Source organism: Danio rerio, chromosome 5 (assembly GCF_052040795.2).
Source record: "Danio rerio strain M-AB ecotype USA chromosome 5, GRCz13ab, whole genome shotgun sequence".
Classification (NCBI taxonomy): domain Eukaryota; kingdom Metazoa; phylum Chordata; class Actinopteri; order Cypriniformes; family Danionidae; genus Danio; species Danio rerio.
The window spans coordinates 33,639,874-33,662,942 of NC_141025.1; the positions used below are offsets into that span (position 1 = coordinate 33,639,874).

Consider the following 23,069-nt stretch of genomic DNA (forward strand, 5'->3'; position numbering starts at 1 on the left):
TTATCCATCTAACAGAAATTTTTACACACATGAATAACTTATATGATAATACAACTTTAAAATGCCTGTCTACAATGAAACAAAGGTGGCAAATTAAAAGATTAAAGGGGTTTGTATCGTTACATGTATAAAACAACATGAATTATGTCCAAGTTAGTAAGGTTAGCCATTGTTTACGTACCAAATCAGAAGAAACATGGACCATTTTTCCAGGCTGAGCAACAGCATCGACACAAGCACCATATCTGTGGAAAATAAGGGGTGAGAAAAAGTTCACAACTTACATAGTCAGACTTCAGACAAGAAATGACTCTCTGACCTACATGTAAAGCAACAAAACTGTTTATTTCACATTACATGGCTTTTAGAAGTTGGTTTATCTGAAATGGATTACATCACAATGAACCAGACTGGGAGAAAAAAATAAACTTCATGAACATTCAAAAAAGGAAATTGTGGATTGTGGAACTGTGCAAAGCCAGCCAATCAAAAGGGAACTGCTGAATTCAGACAGCATTCTTTTGTGCATTATCAATTTGAAAGTAGAGTGAATGGTATAAAGCTCACCTCTTTTATCAGCTGAGCTGTAGATTCGCTACATTTCCTAAAAACATCTAGTCTCATAAAATATTGAAAATAATACTTTTGTTGGCGAGGCAGTGGCGCAGTAGGTAGTGCTGTCACCTCACAGGAGGAAGGTTGCTGGTTCGAACCTCAGCTCAGTTGGCGTTTCTGTGTGGAGTTAGCATGTTCTCCCTGCCTTCGCGTGGGTTTCCTCCGGGTGCTCTGGTTTCCCCCACAGTGCAAAGACATGCGGTACAGGTGAATTGGGAAGGCTAAATTGTCTGTAGTGTATGAGTGTGTGTGTGAATGTGTGTGTGGATGTTTCCCAGGGATGGGTTGCGGCTGGAAGGGCATCCGCTGTTTTGTTCAGCAATAATGCATCAAATTGTTCAGAAGTTAATTTTACAATATTACAGGTCTTCTATTTCAACTTTGTCAAAAATTCTTTAAAAATGTTTCCTTGAAAATATTAAAGGTATAGTTCACCCAAAAATTCATTCATTCATGCAATAATTTTTTTTCGGCTTAGTCCCATTATTAATCAATGGTCGCCACCAGCGGAATGAACAGTCAACTTATCTAGCATATGTTTTTTTTGCGCAGCGGATCAGCTCAAGCTTCAATCCATCACTGGGAAATACCCATACACTCTCATTCACACACATACTGTACACTGCGGCCAATTTTAGCTTACCCAATTTACCTGTACTACAGGTCTTTGTACTTGTGGTAGAAACCGGAGCACCCAGAGGAAACCCACTCTAACACAGGGAGAACATGCAAACTCCAAACAGAAATGCCAACTGACCCAGCCGAGGCTCGAACCAGCGACTTTCTTGCTGTGAGGCGACAGCACTACCTACTGTGCCACCACGTCGCCTCACCCAAAAATACTAATTTTCCACCTCCATTTGTCATCACAATACAAATTTAGATATTTAAGAGGAAATTACTAGAAACTATATTGAGATATTTAAAGTCAAGGAGGGAAAATGAATCAAAACATTGTCTAAACATTCTGTTTGACAAGACTTCAGTGGTTCAATTGTAATCATACAAAACTCCAAAACACATTTGTGTCCCAAAAACACCGAAAAAAAATCTCTATCTCTATCTCTAAATCTCTATTTTCCACATCAGGTCAGGTTTAACAGTTACTTTGGGTGGAAGAGAAGACATTGGTGAACAAAGTTGTTTTTACAGTTTTCTTGTCTTGGAGCTTTGTATGATTTCAGTTGAACCACTTTTCACATGGTCTGTTTTGACCAGGTTTTTGTTAATTTTCTGGATGTTAAAAATCTCAGGACATTTGCTTTGGGGATGAGGGAGCTCTCGGATTTCATCTTAAATATTTTTATTTGGGTTCTTAAGATTAATGAAAGTTTTAGAAGGTTGGGACAACATGAGGCTCAGCCCCACGCGTTCATTATGCTTATTCAATTCTGGACAATCCTAGAATGATCATTCTTAGAACATCAAAATCGATTGTAGTTGGTAGATCTTTCTCATATCTGGCACCTAAACTCTGGAACAGCCTTACTAGCCCAGTTCAGAAGGCAGACACACTCTGTCAGTTTAAATTTAGACTAAAGACACATCTCTTTGCACTTACATACACATAAAACACAAATGCTTTGGAAATCTAAATCCTCAAAAGGATTGTTAGGCTGCACGAATAAAGGCAACATGTGCCAGGAACACTTCCCAAAAAGACATTATAATTTGAACAGCATCTATTCTTATGTTAGTCTGTTACTCCTTATCCTGAGGTCTCCATAATCTTGGACCTGGCCCGTATCCTGAGCAGATGCTGTGGTGGCCATGGAGGCGTGAGACTGATTCCTGAAAAACCAGTGACAGACGAGTCTCCACATTGATCCCTCGGGCCAGTCTGAACACTCGCTGGTGACTTACTCACACCTTCACAACTGAGGTTCAGCCTTTGGCACCTAGACTGCAGCTTTGCACAAGTTTGGCCAGAGAAGATCTGGTTGTGTCCAACTGAGCCTATTTTTTCTCAAGATTTTCCCTTTTGTCAATTGGTGAAGTTTGATCCTTATCAGCATTGCCACTGCTGGTGAACAAACCTTTCAAGCAGCACAACTCTTTCTAACAGCAACTAAAAGAGTTCCTGTTTCTTCAGAAACAAACCAGCATATAAAAATGATTCCAGAAAGAAAGTGTGACACCAAGAACTGGAATAATGACTGCCAAAAGTCTAGCTTTAAAACAAACATGTTTTTCAAATTGATCAATACTTCACAACTTTATTGTTTCTTTGTCAAATCAAAGCATTTGTGAACAACACAGTCCTTTTAAAATATACATCTTTTGGTCAACAGTGTATCAAACATGACTAACAGTTGTATTAAAATGATGCTATATATTTGTAAGCAAGACCGTTAGAGAATCCACTATTTAAGTACATCTGAAAATGTGTCAGCTTCATTACTGTACGTTTGCTTGTTTTTTTTTTTCTATCTGATCATTTTCATTAGTATGTTATCTATTATTATTGCCACACAGGTCAAAGGTGAACCAATGTTTAATTCTATATTTCAGAAAGCCAGAACCTGAACATTTCTCAGTCCTTCACTATCTCCTTCCCTCTTTTCCCTCTTGGTTGCACTGTGTACTCGCTCTTCTCCTTCTTTCTCTGGAACGTTCCACCCTCCCTCCCTCTCTCTCTCTCTCTCTTTCTGTCTCCTCTACATTCACTCCTCTTCCTCTCCTCTGTTTTCTCCAGGGTCATTGCAATTACTCCTTTCTCCTTCACTCTCTCTGTCTGTTTTACTCTTTCTTTTTTATTCTCCCATCATATGTTTGCGAACACGAGTCTCTCCACCTTTCACCTCCCCTACTCTAGTTTATTTTTTTTATCTGTTCTCATCTCATTTCTACTCACCTTGTCTCATTTACCCTTGTAATTTCTATTCTAGTCTCTTTTCTTTGCTTGTCTCATCTTATTTCTTTTCTCTTCTCTTGACTTAAACTACTATAATTCTCACTTTTCGCTCTCTCCTACTTTCCTCCAATTATTTAGCCTGTTCTCGGTCCCTCGTTTCATCCGTTCTCTCTCTCTCTCTCTCTCTCTCTCTCTCTCTCTGGTGCGGGGAGGAGAGCGCTGCTGCAGGACTGCAGGGCTCAGCAAAGCCACATTTCTATTTTCTGCCACTTCCTCTTCCTCTTCCAACCGTTTCTATGGTTACAGCAGGAGCCCACAGAGGCCGCTCCCTCCTCAGTCATGGAAGAGGAGCCAGGGTTATCACTCTCTGTTCTCTACAATTCTGTTGCTTTTTCTCTTTCACTCCGGTCTCTCATTCGCTCTGTATTTGTATCATTCTGTTTCTGTTTCTGTATCTCTTCTCTGGTTAAGTTGCACTCGTTTGCTGTCCATGTCCTTCGTGACTCCCCTCTCTCACTCTTCTGAACGTCCTCTATCTGTTATACAGTAGTTTCTCACATCCATTTCATCGATCTGACATTTCGTCGGGTATTCACGTTCACTAATATTTCTCCATTTCTTGACATTTTTATTTATTTTTCATAAATCAATGCTACTGCTCACTCTTTACGCAAGCCTGTGTTTTATACAAATATTTAACCAATGAAAAGTATTTTATAAGAGCATGTGACTAAATTTCGTAACTCCATTGGATCCTGAAACTGTTGGCAAAACCTCATAGCTCCTTCTTGCCTGCATTTTAAATAAAGTGCTGCAGTGTGTACCGTCTCTGCTTGTTTTCTACAACTGGTTAATTTTTCTTTATTCAAAAACATTTAAGTACTCTGACAGAGTGTCTAAGTCTATCATTTGCTGATTTCATCCTTATAACATGAGATTTTGGTATTCAGGAACAGGGAAAAAGTTAGGACCCACATAGCTACAACACACTTTATAACCGATGTTCCAATCAATTGGCCATCGAACAGTTTAAGCTGATAATTATATTCAATGACACCATTAGTAGTAATTAATATTTGTCTGGTATTATGAAACAATCGCAAGTTAATCACATAACGATCAAGGACATACAGTGCTCAGCATATATAAGTACATCCCTCACAAATCTCTTTTAAAATAATATTTTGAATAGGAAGCTATAAAATATTACATTGGTGCATGCATATACATTAGATTAGTGAGTACTGAAGCCAAATCTGGAGCTTACCTAACAAAATAATTTACGATGACGGTCCAAAAACTAGTACACCCAAATTAACATGTTATAGAAAAATATTAAAATCCAAATTTTATAAAAGAAGAAAAATCAAGAGAAGCACAAAAATTAAAAACATAGTTACATTTTTGTAGGTTGTAATTTTTTTTCAACATTTTGCATGAATTTAATTGTATTATCTTGTATCTGAATACAAATATTCATTTTCAAAATGGGGTGTACTCAGTTATGCTGAGCACTGTATGTTAGCACCACAGATATATCATGACCAGAGGAACTATTTTATCATCTTGAGGAACATTGAAAAAAAGCAATTTACTATAGAAAACTGAACCAAAAACTGCAGATAGAGATATATTTGCCAAAGGATACCACAAACCTGGCCCTTAAGAACAAGCCAGTGCAAAAATGCAGCAAGAAAGCTATAAATTCAGCCATGAAGATAATGAACTTTAACAGCATTGATAACCAGCCACTTTCAGTTACAGAAAATACTGGATTTAAACACTTTATAGTCCCTTCAAGGCAATTCATTTCACTCTGCGGTCATCTTCGGCATAAATTTCATTTCTAAATGTCTGAATAAAACAAAATCTGCATATTTTCAGGGTTTCTGAGGATGCGCACTCTAAATGAACGAGATCACAACACCAACCTCATTTATGGCCGTTCTACACATTATCATCCTATGGATAATGCTTTTGTCTGGCTGCGCTGCTTATCTGAGGTAATTCCCAACTTGGTCTTGATGGCGAATCTCCTCCAAAAACGAAAGCGACTGTTTGTTTACAAGTTTGTGGCCGTTTAAGTAATTGATGTCATGTGATGTGCGTTTGACAGGACGTACTGTACCTCACGTTCGTTTCATACAGACTACAAAACCAGAAAACTTTTGCTTTGAAGTGTACTTGGTTCTTTTAAAAGTACAGATTTCAAGCTTTATGTGGATATATTTATTTACTTATGTCTGTGAAGCAAGTATTCGCTGAGATTCCAGTGCATTTGCTGACCACCAAACTTTCATAAAAGCACACGTCTGGTCTGAGCTTTCCCCCCTTAGAATCACCAGTCTATATCAATCAATGATTGGCTCCTGTACTAGCAGACAGGGCTTCAATCACCATTTTAACTGTTACACTTTTCCCTATTCAAGATTACACGAGTGACACGTCTTGAGTGTTCTATAGGCTTTGTTTAAACACAGAATGCAAATACTTCACAAAAGTAGTTCTAACAAAGCCTGCTTCAATGTGGCAACACGTTTAACCACGTATGTTTGGAGCTCTCTGTCCCTGATGTCCATGTTAAGTCTGACAGTGCAGTGGATAACTGCAAACTTTGAAAGGAGGCAAGTGATTTTCCACAAGAGTTTCCTATGATCCACACTGCAGAAGCTTTGGTTGACACCTAAAGACAAGTTGTAGGCTTGAAGAATAACAAAGAAGAAGGTGCATGTCAGACTACGTGATAATTCTCTAAAATATACATTGTTACTATAAATAATATAACCAATACAATCAATATCTGTGGCATTGTTTTGCCGGAAAATAGAAGTTAACAGTGGCAGAGAGTTTACTTACATGTAAGTTAAGTTTCAAGGCTGGGATCAGAATGGCAGTAGTCGTTATCGTCTGGATAATGTCTCATTCATACTAGCAGCGACTTTGTTGCCTGTTGCTCTGGGTGGCGACCTGCTGCAAACGCAGGTCTGTGTATGTATATGCAGCATGAATACAACCAACCTCTAAGTGAGCTGAAAGAGGATCACATGAGCTCTACTGGTGCTTCTATTGACTGTCGCTCAAGAAAGTCGCCCTTCATTTGCTTTAAGTTGAAGGATTCTCAACTTTGTCGCATCGTTTGACACTAGGGATGTAACGGTATCAGAATTTCATGGTACGGTAATACCTCGGTATGAATGGCACGGTACGGTATTTATTGAATCATTTACAGGAAAAACAAAACTAATGAAAATACCTCAAAAAAGTGCCAAAAGTGTCAATAACATACCAATTAGCCATCTATCTGTAAGCTTTGAAACAGGAACTTTAATTTTTCAATTTTAATAACAAAAAATTAACCAAAAAACCATGTAAAAAAATAAAGTTTCAATTTAGTATTGTTTAAAACTCATCACATTCAACATTTAATCACTCACTCACTCACTTAGATAGAGATGGGTTTTAAGGAAAATTATCATATAACTATAATCTGGTAAAAGCTGGTATCTCTGGGCATGTACAATGTCCCCTGAAACAGAAAAAAAAACCCTTTCATTTGGGACTGAGGTTTCTGGGACAGAGATATGACTTGGCCCAGGTTGACAGCAGTGGGTAACGTTGTGCATTGTCTTTTCCCCACTTGAGAGGACAAGCCATGAGTGGTAAAAGTCAATGTCTGCATCAATCTGAACAGTGTGCTGTGTTTCTGCAGTCCCCATGACTGTTTTAGACGTATTCCCCAACTTGCGACACACCCTCCGTCCCGCTTTACAGTCAGACGCAACAACACAGCTGATCAGAATGCGCGCGACAACACCCCTATTCAGTACGCGCGCGGCGAGAACAACAACACCCCCCACCCCCTCTTTTTAGGGAGAAACCGAAATGCTTCCACACATCCGATTTAAAATCATCCCCGCTACTAGCCATAGATATATGGCTACTAGCAGCACACTCCATTTCTGCATTACTGGATCTGTAGCGACAACAGACCGCAAAGGATGATGGCCACGCCTGGGCTGATGGGAATTGTAGTTTCCGCTACCTACCGTTCGCTTCATTCGCCTGAGCAAATTTTCTCAGAAGACCTATAGTTTTACCGAGTCATGCGACTACGATAATATTGAAAAAAATTGCTATTGCGGTATGACAGTATATACAATACCGTTACATCCCTATTTGACACGCCCACTTGGTCACCAAAGGTTGCTGTCGCTCGAGTAGATGGAGGTCGCCGGAAGTTGCTCGCTCTCTGTAGAAATGAACAGCTTGTTGCTGCAAGTCACTTGTAGTGTGAATGAGGCTTAGATCCTGATAGAAGCCTCCCTAATATATCCATTATGTAAACTAACTGCATTCAGTGCGGCCACTGAAATGCCAGACAAATTGCAATTTCTGCTCAAAAACTATCAGTTGATTTTGATGTAATGTTGATAAAATAATGACATGCAATGTCTAATTTTTTTCATTTAAGCTTTCTATTTACAACAATGACATTCAGTATTACGCTATCATCAGAACAGAACAACAGAAGTCAAAGTAACCTCCATTTTTTTGTTTCTGTCAGCTGTTTGGGGGCCAGCATACATAGGAAAGATGCTTCTTCAAGGGCGAGAAGGAAAAACATGACCTCTATTCAGCGAGGGAGACAGACCAAACCAACCACCTGCTGAGTTACACTCACAAACATGGAGCATGGTGACATTTCTTGGCGATGACAAGGAGAGGCAACCGACACCGCTTGCAATGGATTTCAACAGGCATGATGTTCATTCTAAAACGGGGCCCCGTGCAACACGCCGCATGAGTCACCGGGCGAAGGTCAATGACAATGAGAAGGCAGCAAATTCTTCTCCATCTTTACGCCCATTAACATGCATAAACATTTCTTCATATCTGCTCTTCAGGGTCTCCTGCTCAATAGCGCCAGCTCCCTTAAGTAGTTCTATTTGAGTCTGATTGTAAGAGTCTGCGTGGTTTCTTTCTTCAGAGTGTGCTGTTATACTTCATGTACTTCATTACTTGGTACTTCATTCTGTGGTGGCAGGTACTCAAGGTAGATCTCTTCACTAACCGACAAGGTCCCTAAACAATGTAGCACTCACGACTGCTGGATCTTGCATTGATCTAAAAACTAAAAGCAGACAGTTTTAAAACCTCAGACAAGAGTTTTAATGGATAGTTATGATACTGCTGCCCATAAAAATGTTGAGTTTTTTTCAAGGATATCTTCGAGAAGCACTTGTTCAATAGGTTATGTTTTTCAAGACAAATAAATCAACTGTTTATGTTGTTAATCCACAACAAGGTGCATATTTCCTCTCACAAATTCACAGAAATAATCCTTAATCAAAGGTCCATCAGTCAACTTGAACGAACCCGTTTGGTTTACAGCTGCTCATTTAAATATTAAGCATGACATTGTAAATCAAAGGCCACGCGACAAAGCTCACAGGGAGGTAGGGTCGAATCACTGGCTGCCCATTCACTCCACAGTTGCAAGTTTTTCAAGCACTGACAGTCATACTGTGTCACTTGGAGGCTTAATGATGTCACAAAAGACCCCACGTCAGTTGCTGATTTGTTGATGGTTTATGTTGTACTTATTACTTCATACAAATTCACAAAGTATGAAAAACTCTATTATGTTTTCCCATTTCACAAAAACAATTTTTTTGTGGATTTTAAGTAAACAATGACAGAATTTAAATCTTTTTTTATGTGAACCATTCATGTTAATTATTATTTTCCAACACCTGAGTTTGGGTATATTGCATAATTAAAGTGAATTGAATTAGATTGGTTTCCCAGAGATGGGTTGCGGCTGGAAGGGCATCTGCTGCGTAAAAACTAGCTGGATAAGTTGGTGGTTCATTTCGCTGTGGCGACCCTGGATTAATAAAGGGACTAAGCTGACAAGAAAATGAATGAATGAATGAATTAGATTAGATTGTGAACCATAATCAAATACACACACACATTAATTATACTATTTAGAAATGGTGGGCAGTTTTGGTATTGATTCCGCTGAATATATGATGATGGTGTTAAGATTACATTTGCCATTCTTTTTGCAGAACCAAAGAATCTGTACCATGTTAGACAATGTGTAACAGTGCATTACTTTATAATAACTTTATCATATACAAAAATAGAGATGATGGAAAAATTCTGTCAATGGAAGTGAAAGAGTTTAAAGGGCACCTATGATGTAAATCATCTTTTGTAAGCTGTTTGGACAAAAGTGTGTGCAGGTATAGTGGGGTGATATAAAGACAAAAAGTCTCTTTTTTTTAACTCTTTTTTTTTCATTTTCATTGAAAAAACCTTTATACATTACATACAGTACTGCCTGAGTTCTTACAAAGAAATATACCATCAAAATTCTTTTGGTATTACTTACAGTGAATTTAACTTACTACAAAAAGGAACGCAAAACCCTACCACCCACCCCACCCATTTAACATTGATCAAAATATTTGTGGAAGGTTCATAAAAATAAAAGGCATATATGCATAACATTTACAATCATATATAAATCTGGCTGGGACAAAAATTGAAAATTGAGGCAAGGTGTACATGGAACAAGTCTCATTCTTAAATTACCTGACGTTAAAATACAATCCGAATCCCTCTCATTTTGAGGCCCACTGCAACTTGACGTAGGAGTGTCGTTTCCCCACCCACCAAATTGATTGACAGCCGCGTATTAACTTGTCTATGTAGTAACACATAAACATATTAAAAAAGACAGGATGTGCAAGGCAACTGAGATTAGAGTTCTGTTCAGCTCTCTGTAATCATCAATCATCATCAAATGTGATCAAGAATGAGTTTTACAAGTTTAAAACTTTTGTAAACCATGCATGTTTGTAATGAATTGAAGCGATTTTACCGTCTTTACTTTATCACCACAACCGCATGTCAGTCCAATTATAAAAGAAGACACTTCAATCCCGGTTTGTGAAAGTTAAATCAGGTTTATTTTGTACGTTTACAGAACGGATATCCATATAGCAGTGGATATTAACGTGTATCCAGTGCAAAGTTAAATGTGCGCTCTGTGTGTGTGTGTATCCACTGTGTGTGTATGTGTATGTGCGTGAACTTTGTAACATTGTGTGTGACTCGTTGTTGCAGAAAAAGCTTGAATTAACTTTACGACAAACACTTCAAAGTATCATTGGTAAAATTCTTACTATAGTATTTCTCACAAAACTTACGTGAGATCTGCTTCCTTTATGTCTGTCACTGTGCTGTTTATCTGACGCAGCCAGAAGGAGATTGAGGCCCCGTTTACACTAGTGCGTTTTAGTTTTAAAACGGCGTTTTAGAATGAAAACGATCCGCGTCCACACTCGCGTTTTACCCAGCGTTTCTGAACTGCTCTCCGTCCACACCAAAACGCTGAAAACGCACATCACGTGACCACACAGACACTCTCTGGCAAGCGCTGCAGCCCATCTACCCAGATGAGAGCTGTGCTAGTCGGACTTCTCATCAAGCATCTCACGCTGGATCTAATCTCACTATATTTATTAAACGGGATATTTCATTCATCTTGTTGTCTTTATCTAACGACATATTCCCTGACTTTGGTCATTGGAATCTATAAATTTTTCTCAGGTAACGTGTTTTGGCTAAGCGCAAAGATAAGTTAAGGATTAATGTAACCACGTAGCCTACATTCTGTATATTGACTGATCGCTTGCCTTTATTTCCTATAATGTATACACTTATTGTATGTTATACTTTTATAATGGCCATTATCGATTATTAAAACTGATATTCAGCAAAAGAGAGGGTGTGTTTTGTATTTTCACTGAAATTGAAAGGAGGCAGTTGTTATCGGCTCCGTTTTGTTATAAATATCCAAACAGTGAAGATGACGCTCATGCAGCACGACGCCTCAACATTTCTGCTGTCTGTTAAGTTGCTAATATTAAAATGAAAATAGGCAGTTCCTTAAATCATGTTTACATTTTATTGTTGAGAAAGTGAAACAACGTAGCCAGGGTGATGTGAATGAAGTTATAAAGTACACTGTTCCCTTTGAAGATTTACCCGTGTCCTCGGTATAGTCTGTTTTCCATATCAAACTGAGAAGAAGAGACTGCAGCCTTGATCAAACTTGCGAAGTCTGAACTTACAAGGAGAGAATGCAGGACTCAACTGTGTGTGTTAGGCTACTTAATATTGAGGAAAAGCCCCAATCAGAGAGGCAAATGTCTGCAGCCCCGCCTCCGTTTTCAGATGTCTCAGTTTTTGCTCATCCACACTGAGACGGAGCAGCAGCGTTTCAGAATGAAAATGGCCTCTCCAGCGTTTTCGAAACGCTCCGTTTTCGGCGCTCGAGAACTCCGGCGTAGTGTGGACGGTTGGCGTAACCGTAGCAAAACTTATGCGTTTTCAAACTAAAACGCATTAGTGTAAACGGGGCATGAGACACACTCTGACAGGCACGTGGGAACGGTGGGGAGAACTAGCATTAAATGCACAGGCCACACAAACAGCTACATTGTGCTCTGAGCAGAAAATGTAAATGTTTTGAAGGGTATTATAAATCACCTGATGGGTGTATTGAGCTGAAACTTTACAAACACATTCTGGAGACACAAAAGACTTATATGAATCTTTAAAAAGGGGTAATATAGGTGCCCTTTAAGTGTGCATGCAATACATGACCAACCAGTGCTTCTGTATTTGCCTGTGCAGAAGAAAAGTTTCCAACTTAGTCTCACTCAGAGGAGTCAAGACTTGTTTTAGTTATTCACTGAGTATGCCAAACCAATGACTGTTTGTTTCTGTTTGTCTAAGGTGGACACCCCTCTCTCTCTCTCTCTCTCTCTTCACATACTGATAAATGGCCACACAAAGGTGACTCTGTGTTAGTTTTTCTCTTATTCGCTTGTTTCTATAAATGTGCAGGTATGCTTCAATTACATTTTATTAGCTGTTTCTGAAAGACACCATTATCCATGTTTCTAATTAAATATAAATTAATAAATGGATATATGGGTCACATATATGGGCCGCAACTGACCCATATTTCTATTGAAGTAGTCTTCCACAGCAAGACACAGGTATCTGTGTTATTCTGTTAAATATTCTCCACCAATTTATTTTCTTCTTGTGCTCCTTCACTCCCTCTTCTATTGGATTTAATCTTCTGTGTGCTTCATCTCCCCTCGTCATCCTGTTCATCTGTGCTGCTTTGAGGACACTCAGCTCAAGGTTGTATTTCCTGTTGTGGTGTGAGCTCTTTTGTCTCAAACCACGGCAGGTCTGTCGTTTATGGGGAGAAGGTATGGTCTCCTAAATCATTTTACTTGCTGGTTTTACCAGTGGGAGAAATGACACCAAACGGCCTTCTACACTACTATTACTTCTCCGACAAAGCACGGCACACTTTCAGATACCAATACAGCATCAAGATCTGACAGCAATATCACATATGTGGGAAAGATCAGGGTTAGGTCACTTATTAATCAAGACAATGTTTAAATTTAGTTTCAATATGAGAAAAAACATCAATTTATGGTTGATTTTGCCTACACAAATACCCGATACAGTGCATCCGGAAATTATTAATAGCGCTTCACTTTTTTTTACAGCCATATTCCAAAAATTTTTAAATTCATTTAATTTCCTCAAAATTCTACACACAACACCCCATAATGACAATGTGAAAAAAAAACAATTTTTTTTAATTGTTGCAAATTTATTAAAAATAAAAACCCTGAAAAATCACATGAACATCAGTATTCACAGACTTTGCCGTAAAGCTCTAAATTGAGCTCAGACATTCTGCTTCCACTGATCATTCTTGAGATGCTTAATTGGAGTTCACCTGTGGTAAATTCAGTTGACTGAACATGATTTGAAAAGGCATACACCTGTCTATATAAGGTCCCAGGGTTGAAAGTGCATGTCAAAGCACAAACCAAGCATGAAGACAAAAAAATTGTTTGTAGACTTCCAAGACAGGATTGTCTCGAGGCACAAGGCTGGGGAAGGTTACAGAAAAATTTCTGCTGCTCTGAAAGTTCCAATGAGCACAGTGGCCTCCATCAACCGTAAGTGGAAGATGTTTGGAACCACCAGGACTCTTCCTAGAGTTGGCCAGACATCTAAGCTGATCGGGGGAGAAGGGCTTTAGTCAGGGAGGTGATCAACAACCTGATGGTCACTCTGTCTGAGCTCCAGCGTTCTTCTGTGGAGAGAGGAGAACCTTAAAGAAGGACAACTATCTGTGCAGCAATCCACCAATTAGGCCTGTATGGTAGAGTGGCCAGACGGAAGCCACTCCCCGCCTGGAATTTGCCAAAAGACATCTGAAGGACTCTCAGACCATAAGAAACAAAATTGTCTGGTCTGATGAGATTAAATATGAACTCTTTGGAGTGAATGCCAGGCTTTACGTTTGAAGAAAACCAGGCACCGCTCATCACCAGGCTAATACCATCCCTAAAGTGAAGCATGATGGTGGCAGCATCATGCTGTGTGGATGTTTTTCAGCAGCAGGAACTGCAAGACTAGTCAGGATAGAGGGAAAGATGAATGTAGCAATGTACAGAGACATTCTTAATCAAAACTTGCGTCAAAGTACACTTGACCTCATACTCGGGCAACGGTTCATCTTCCAGCAGGACAATGATCCAAAGCGCACCACCAAATTATCAATGGAGTGGCTTCACAACAACACGGTGAATGTCCTTGAGTGGCCCAGCCAGAGCCCAGACCTATGGCTGTAAACTGTCGCTTCCCATCCAACTTGATAGAGCTTGAGAGGTACTGCAAAGAGGAATGGCCAAACATTTCCAAAGATATATGGCATCATATTCAAAAAGACTTGATGCTGTAATTGCTGCCAAAGGTGCATCAACAAAGTATTGAGCAAAGGCAGTGAATACTTCTGTACATGTGATTTTTCAGGTTTTTTATTTTTAATAAATTTGCAACAATTTCAAAAACTCTTTTTTTAACATTGTCATTATGGGCTATTGTGTGTAGAATTTTGAGGAAATAAATAAATTTAATCCATTTTGGAATAAGGCTGCAACATAAAAAAAATGTGGAAAAAGTGAAGAGCTATGAATACTTTGCGGATGCACTGTATAAAGGTGTCTTTTAATATTGTAAGAGCAAAGCTGGAATTTCCCCATTCATAAATATCAAAAAATCCTTCAGCAATTATTCAAATATGCAGATTTGCTGCCTAATGATCATTCATGTTAGTTGAAAATGGCTGTGCTGGTTAATATTTGTGAAAACTGATATATGCTCAAAACCTTCTCGTCTCTGTTATTAAAAGCCATGCAAAGAGAATCAATTTGCTAGATAATGGATCAATCATAACATACGGGTTGGCTTTCCATCTGCCCATCCTCAGGTAGATAGTTAACAAGCAAAGATTCTGAAGATCATGGCCAGTGCACAGTTAGAATTCTTACTTGAATGATCAAGAACCCATGGGTAACTGCTAAAGATCTGTAGGCAGCTCATGTACTCTCACATCTGCGTTCATGAATTTACTACAGGAAAAACATAATCAAAGAAGAGTTCGTTACCACAGAGGAACCCACTGCCAAAGTCTTAAGAATTTTACACAGCACTGCACAAAAATATACATATATTAGATTTTTGTTCGCTTCACAGATTTTGGAGAAACAACTGATTGGATGCTTTTTTTTGCATTTACAGCATTATAGTGGAAAAAGTACTGAGATAATGTTGCGTAATTGGTGTGGAGTATTGATAAATATATAATAGTAATATATAAGTACACATATTGTTAACTGAAAATGTTTGACACTGGTCTTTTATTCTGGAATGTATGCGTACCAATGAGTACAACTTTTCAAATGACTGCATATGCGACAATTCCTCTGTGTATGAAAGGCAATTTCAACTGAGTTTCCCCTATAGGATAGGACAATATTATCTATATCGATATAGTTTGGTTTTATAAAAGCATCTGAATGATAACGAATGACACAGAGTGAGCTGCTGCTGGATAAGTGCAAAATCCATGGTTTAAACATGAGATGAGATGTGCTTTATATTCAAGCTAAATCATAAACATACATATGTGGCTTGCCCTACAGTCAGATGCAGGTTTTGCTTGATGTATTTGCACTGGTTTTTGGTGCAGAGAGTTTACAGTTTACTGCACTTTGATGTTCTTCTTGATACTCCCCTATTGACCTTATTCTGCAATGTGGAAGTACACTTATTTTTGCAATTGTTTTAGAATTTGATTGAGTTGCCTATTGGAGAAATGACTAGAAATAATAAATGAAAATGGTCAAACAACTTGAACTAAAAACAAATGTGTACATGACTACACATGAAAAAATAAGTAATATAATAAGAAAATATAATTTTGCAACATCAAGTCTTGAGCCATTCCTGTTCATTTCTCCCATAAGAAAATTCAATCAGAAGTTTTAATATTATATTATTCCTCTTTTTAAAGTTTTTTCAGTAAAGCTGAAAGAATGGTTGAAATCTTTACAGCAATGTGAACATTAAGTATTTCAGGTCAGTCAGGTTTACATTTCTCTTTAGTATGCAGATTGACTTTCTGTTTGTGGCTCTGTATAGCATGTTGTTGTAAATGAAGGCGATGCCAACCCTCTTGTGCACCACCAGAGGGAACCATCGCCAGAATTCTGATTCGACTCACGGACTCAAAATCCCATAAGCCCTGCTACCTGGCACTGATTACGGTCCAGGTGCAACTCATCAGCTCTCGTGTATATATACCACACTCACGCTCCGGTTCGTTGCGAAGTCTTGATTTGCCTGGCTGTCATTTCTGAGCGTTCCATACTCCCTGCTTCGGACTGATCTGTGTTTCTGACCCTGTGCTTGTTCTACGATTACGAAAGTCATCTGCCTGCCCCTGATCTCCAGCCTGTTATTCTGACCAGTAAGATATCTGCCTGCCTTTGAACTTTTGCCTGTCCCACGTTCTGTCTCCTGGATTGCCCCTTTGTGTTTGTTTGTATGTGTGCTCTTAATAAAGCTTGCAAATGGATTCAATGCCTTCTGACTCATCACAACAGAAGACTTCGCCACTACAGAATCCAGCAGCTTTAGCACAAGTCTCGACTGAACTTTCCGCTCAAGCCACTCAGTTAGCCATCCATCATCAACAACTCACCCATCTAACTTCTCTCACGGAGGAACTGGTGAGAGCTATGCAGCAACTCCGTCATCCGAATCCTGCAGTTACCCCGCCTGCTACCATGACAGCTTCTCAACCAACGCATGTCTCCAATGCTCCGGCTACCGTAAGTCCCCGATTAGCTTTTCCTGAAAAGTTTGATGGGTCACCTTCTCGCTGCAAAGGCTTCTTATTGCAATGCAAACTATTTGTTAACCAACAACCTGCATTATATCCCACTGATTCTAGTCGGGTGGCTTTTGTATGCAACCTGTTAACGGGGAAAGCGCTGGAATGGGCTACAGCGATATGGAAGGAGGAGGAATGTAACTATCCCACATTTGAAACTTTTCTCAAGCAATTTCGGGAAGTGTTCGAGCACCCAGCAGATGGGAGAAGCCCCGGTGAGCAGTTACTTTCTCTTACACAGGGGCGTAACACAGCTGCAGAATACGCCCTGTCATTTCGCACTCTCGCCGCTCAAACTAACTGGGTTGAGGATACACTGAAGACACTATTCAGACGGGGTCTGAATACCAATCTACAATCTGAATTGGCTTGCCGTGACGAAGGAAAGAAATTGAACGAACTCATTGAACTTACCATCCGTCTTGATTATCTGATTCGCAGCCGTAGAAATCCTCGCACACAGCTCCATGTTTCAAGTGACACGCCCCCTGATGAACCCATGCAACTGGGTTTCACCCGTCTCACCCATGAAGAAAGAATGCATCGTTTGCAAAATCATCTATGCCTGTACTGCGGTCAATCAGGGCACAGGAAATCCACCTGCAGCGTACGACCTCAGACACCAGTTCAATCGGTGAGTCCTTCCCATGTTCCTGCACTTTTCAGTGTACTGATTCCTGTGATTATTAAATTTGATAAAAGAATGATTAATACTACGGCTCTTGTCGACTCTGGATCTGCCGGAAACTTTATATCTAAGAAATTTGCTTTATGTCACGAACTATCTCTCAGCTCATATGATTCCTGTCTTGCAGTGGAAGCACTAGACGGTCGTCCTGTGGGTGAAGGACGCATCCGTATGATTACGAATAAGCTACAGTTACAAGTTGGTGTTCTACACATTGAAGAAATGCAATTCTACATTATTGATTCAGTTAATCATCCACTGGTGTTGGGACTGCCCTGGTTAAGGCGACATGATCCTCATATCTCCTGGAGGGACGGACAGATATTGCAGTGGAGTGAGTCATGCATGAAACAGTGCATCCAGCCCATTCACAAAATTCCATTACGAACCACCAATGTGTTACCTGAACTCGTTGATGAACTAATCCCCATTGAGTACCATGACTTACATGAAGCTTTTAGCAAACAAAAAGCTACTCAACTTCCCCCACATCGACCAAGTGATTGTGCTATTGAGTTAATTCCAGGTTCAAGTCCTCCAACGGGTCGAATATTCCCTCTGTCACAACCTGAGCACAAGGCAATGTCTGAATATATCGACGAGGAATTGGCCAAGGGTTTCATCCGACCTTCTACATCTCCTGCTTCAGCTGGATTCTTCTTTGTAAAGAAGAAAGATGGCAGTTTACGTCCCTGTATTGATTACCGAGGGCTCAATGAAATCACCGTAAAATTCCGCTATCCATTACCCCTCGTACCTCCTGCCCTGGAACAATTAAGAAAGGCTAGATATTATACCAAGCTTGATCTTCGCAGTGCATATAACCTTGTCAGAATCCGTGCTGGTGACGAGTGGAAGACCGCGTTTTCCACCACTAGGGGGCACTATGAGTACACGGTAATGCCCTTCGGCCTGTCAAACTGTCCATCCGTGTTCCAATCTTTTATGAACGATGTCTTTCGGGATATGCTGGATCGCTGGGTCATCATTTACATCGACGACATCCTCATATATTCAAACACGATGAAGGAACATGTTGAACATGTACGTATGGTGTTGCAACGCATGATTCAACATCGTCTGTACGCCAAATTAGAGAAGTGTGAATTTCACCAGACACAGATCGCCTTTTTGGGATACGTCATCAGTGCAGAAGGGATTACCATGGATGATACGAAGGTACAGGCAGTTCAACGATGGCCGTTACCCCAGAATCTCAAGGAGTTGCAGCGATTTCTAGGTTTTGCCAACTTCTATAGACGGTTTATCAGAGGCTTTAGTTCAATAGCCGCACCATTAACAGCCATGACCAAACGAAATTCCCACAAACTATCCTGGTCCTCTGAAGCACGCCAAGCATTTAGCGATCTGAAGACTCAATTCACCACAGCTCCTATTCTCCGTCATCCCAACCCAGACCTACCTTTCATTGTGGAAGTGGATGCATCCAACACAGGAGTCGGTGCTGTGTTATCTCAACGTCAGGGTCAACCATCCAAAATGTATCCATGTGCCTTCTTCTCCCGTAAATTAACCAGCGCAGAACGAAACTATGATGTGGGAAATCGCGAATTACTGGCAATGAAATTAGCCCTGGAAGAATGGAGACACTGGCTGGAGGGGGCTAGTCAGCAATTCACCATATTAACTGACCACAAGAATCTGGAATATCTTCGCTCAGCCAAACGTCTAAATCCCAGACAAGCTCGTTGGGCTTTGTTCTTCACCAGATTCGACTTCATTGTCACCTATAGACCAGGGAGTAAAAACAGTAAGGCAGATGCACTATCCAGGCTATCAGAGGATAAAACCCCAATTAGTGATGAAACCATTATTCCTACGAACTTACTAGTGGCTCCAGTACAGTGGGACATACTTACCGAGATCCAAGAGGCCAACCGAGAAAACAACCCTCCAGTAAACTGTCCGAATCACCTGATTTTTGTACCCAATAACATACGTACCAGATTACTGACCCATATTCATGACACTCCCAGTTCGGGGCATCCAGGCATCACTGCAACTTTGGAGTTAGTCAAAGGCCGTTTCTGGTGGCCGTCCCTCACGAAGGATGTAATTAATTATGTTCAGAAATGTAAAATTTGCCAAAGCACGAAGGCATCTCACCAAACCCCTGCTGGCCTGTTACAACCGCTACCGGTTCCACAACGGCCCTGGTCCCATATAGCGGTGGACTTCATTACGGATCTCCCTGTTTCCCAGAACAACACAGTCATTCTCACGGTGGTTGATCGTTTCTCCAAGGCTTGTCGCCTAATACCGTTGCCCAAATTGCCCTCTGCCTTTGAAACCGCAGAAGCCCTGTGCAATCATGTATTTCGAATGTTTGGCTTACCTGATGATATCGTCTCAGACAGGGGATCCCAATTCACTTCCCGGGTATGGTCCGCTCTCTGTAAAAATCTAAATATTAATGTTAGTCTCACCTCAGGGTACCATCCTCAATCCAACGGCCAAACTGAACGTATGAATCAAGAAGTCATTCGATTTCTACGTTCCTACTGTCATCAGCAACAGCACGACTGGAGTCGCTATCTGATGTGGGCAGAATATGCACAAAATTCATTAATAAAGCCAGCCACGGGTATTACGCCATTCAAATGTATTCTTGGCTACCAACCACCCCTGTTTCCATGGTCCGGAGAACCCACTGAGTTACCTGCTGTCACGGATTGGCTGCAGCGGAGTGAGGATGTCTGGAACCAGGCTCACAGACATCTCATGAGGGCAGTCAGGAGGAGAGAGATTCAGGCGAACCGTCACCGACGCCAGGGACCCACGTATCAACCGGGGCAGTGGGTGTGGTTGTCGACACGAGACCTTCGTCTGAGATTGCCCTGCCGCAAACTCAGTCCCAGGTATGTAGGGCCATTCAAAATTGTACGCCAGATTACTCCAGTGTCTTTTCGCTTAGCCTTGCCTAATCATTATCGTATTTCTCCTACTTTCCACATGTCATTACTCAAACCCGCTGGTGGTCCACGAGAGGAGGCGGTTGAGGAGGAATCGGAAACCAGGACCCCTCCACCTGTCATGATCGAGGGCGAGGAAGCTTACCTCGTTCGAGAAGTGCTGGACTCCCGACGTCGGGGTGGCGCCCTCCAATATCTGGTGGACTGGGAAGGGTACGGTCCAGAGGAACGGTCCTGGGTGAATGCTAGAGATATTCTAGACCCAACTCTCACGGAAGAGTTTCATCAAAGGTTCCCAGAGAAACCAGCCCCCCGACAGCGCGGTAGACCCCGGCGTCAGGTGCCTTCTCGCTTCAGGAGCCGCTCGCAGGAGGGGGGTTCTGTTGTAAATGAGGGCGATGCCAACCCTCTTGTGCACCACCAGAGGGAACCATCGCCAGAATTCTGATTCGACTCACGGACTCAAAATCCCATAAGCCCTGCTACCTGGCACTGATTACGGTCCAGGTGCAACTCATCAGCTCTCGTGTATATATACCACACTCACGCTCCGGTTCGTTGCGAAGTCTTGATTTGCCTGGCTGTCATTTCTGAGCGTTCCATACTCCCTGCTTCGGACTGATCTGTATTTCTGACCCTGTGCTTGTTCTACGATTACGAAAGTCATCTGCCTGCCCCTGATCTCCAGCCTGTTATTCTGACCAGTAAGATATCTGCCTGCCTTTGAACTTTTGCCTGTCCCACGTTCTGTCTCCTGGATTGCCCCTTTGTGTTTGTTTGTATGTGTGCTCTTAATAAAGCTTGCAAATGGATTCAATGCCTTCTGACTCATCACAACACATGTATAGCAACGTCAAGTGTATTGTCCCCATTAAATAAACAACAAAAAAATAAAAATAGAACAATTCGTGATTCAACGTACGTTAAGATTAAGGTCAATAGCAGTTAGTTGAATATGTTGTAATTCATAGAAAACTGTTTATTCCATAATGAAACCAAGGTAGATACTTACTTTTAAATCAGGAATGTTCCAATAAATAATGGCAGATCAATATCGACCAAGGTAACACTTTATTTTGATGGTCCATTTGAGTAGACTGTCTGCTTAATATCTGTTGATACTGTTCCTTCAACAGACATTGAACTGACTATAAGAAACTTTGCAAGTACATGTCAACTTACACTAACCCTAACCCCAACCTTAACCCTAACCCCAACCTAACAGTCAACTCATAATCTAATGAGAATTAGTTGGCATGTAGGTGCAATGTAGCCTAAATTCAACAAACAGACCATCAAAATAAAATTTGACCTCAACCATTAATCTCATTTTATGACTCTAACAGTAGTCAAAATATTTTGGCCAATCTTACAAACTAAAGAGCAATATGACAAAATAAAACTAGGGTCAGAACATATGAGGCAAACAAATGCCCAACTAAACTAAAACAAACAATTAAATTAAACTTTAAAAGAATAAACAGTGTCAATGGGTTACATTTCATTTGAGATTTGAACATGTTGCTTTAAAGTTAAGATCTTCAATGAATTTCTTTGCAGCGCGGGCCATACAACCAATCACGCACATTTCTGTAGAGCTTCTGAATGTGCTGGTGGATATATTGGTGCTAGACTAACCTCATGGGCTGACATTTTCACCATTTTCACTGTGTAGTCAGAATATTGTGTGTTGTTTCTTCAAACAAAAATATAGCACCAAAAAACATCATCTACATCCATGTTTCTGTTTGTTACCAGTCACAAACTGGACAATGTTTAATAGCACCAATTATATTCAGTTTAACACTGTCCTCTAAGTTTTATTATGCAGAGTGTCCCATGTAGATATTGTTTTGCAAACTTTGTTAAGTTTGTTGTTGTAAACTCAACATTTATAGACTACATAAAGACATGCACAGTTTATTCAGTGAGAACAAATGTAAAATATTTGTTGTTTCGAAACCAAACCTTGACTTTAAAACAGAGCTCCACATTAAATGATAATTTTTGTATACCGTTACCCCCCTAGAGACCATTTAGAAGATTCCTACATTACATGCAAAACAAGACATTTCCACCCAAACACAACAAGGTAAACAACTCAACAAACACAACTCGCTGAACAACAGACCACTTTTACAAGGGAGACCATGGAGGACGTGGAGGTGTCAGGTGTGTCCTCCTCCCCCTTCTCATCCTGCTCAGACCTGGTGTGTGTTTGTTCAGCTGAGTCCCAAACACAACCAGCCGTCTGCTTCTCGCCGAGGAGAACCAGAGGAGGGAGGACCGAGAGGGAACAAAAGGCAAGCGTGGCTGGAAAGGAGAGCCTCTAGCCGGGCACAAAGAGACGCTCGGGGTGGGGGTAGGTGGGTGTGCGCTTGTTGTCGGGGGTGTTGTTGCCGGAGAGGTGGCAGCTGAAGGGGACGAGAGAGAAGCAGAATGAATGAATATGAATGAGAGAGAAGACGGCTGTCCTTCCATAAGACCCCCATGACCCAGTCAGAGGGAACAGACCCTCTTTTTCTCCGTCTTATACTCTTTGGCTGAGTGAATTGGCAGCAGGTGGAGGCACGAGAGCACATACACATATGCATGCGGACACACACAAACACATTCAGAGGG

The 23,069-nt window shown here is 40.7% G+C and overlaps 1 long non-coding RNA gene across 13 annotated transcripts in view; it reads right to left on the minus strand.

Moving 5' to 3' along the window:
• LOC147844026 (uncharacterized) overlaps positions 1–23,069 on the minus strand; it is a 197,511-nt gene that overhangs the window by 71,290 nt on the left and 103,152 nt on the right. For 11 of the 13 annotated variants that reach the window (XR_015491339.1, XR_015491343.1, XR_015491342.1 and 8 more), the window contains one exon: positions 182–245. This is a non-coding gene — a long non-coding RNA (uncharacterized LOC147844026). Of the gene's footprint in view, positions 1–181; positions 246–22,725; positions 22,862–23,069 lie in introns of those variants that run through there. The other 2 variants (XR_015491349.1, XR_015491348.1) reach the window with 1 other exon arrangement.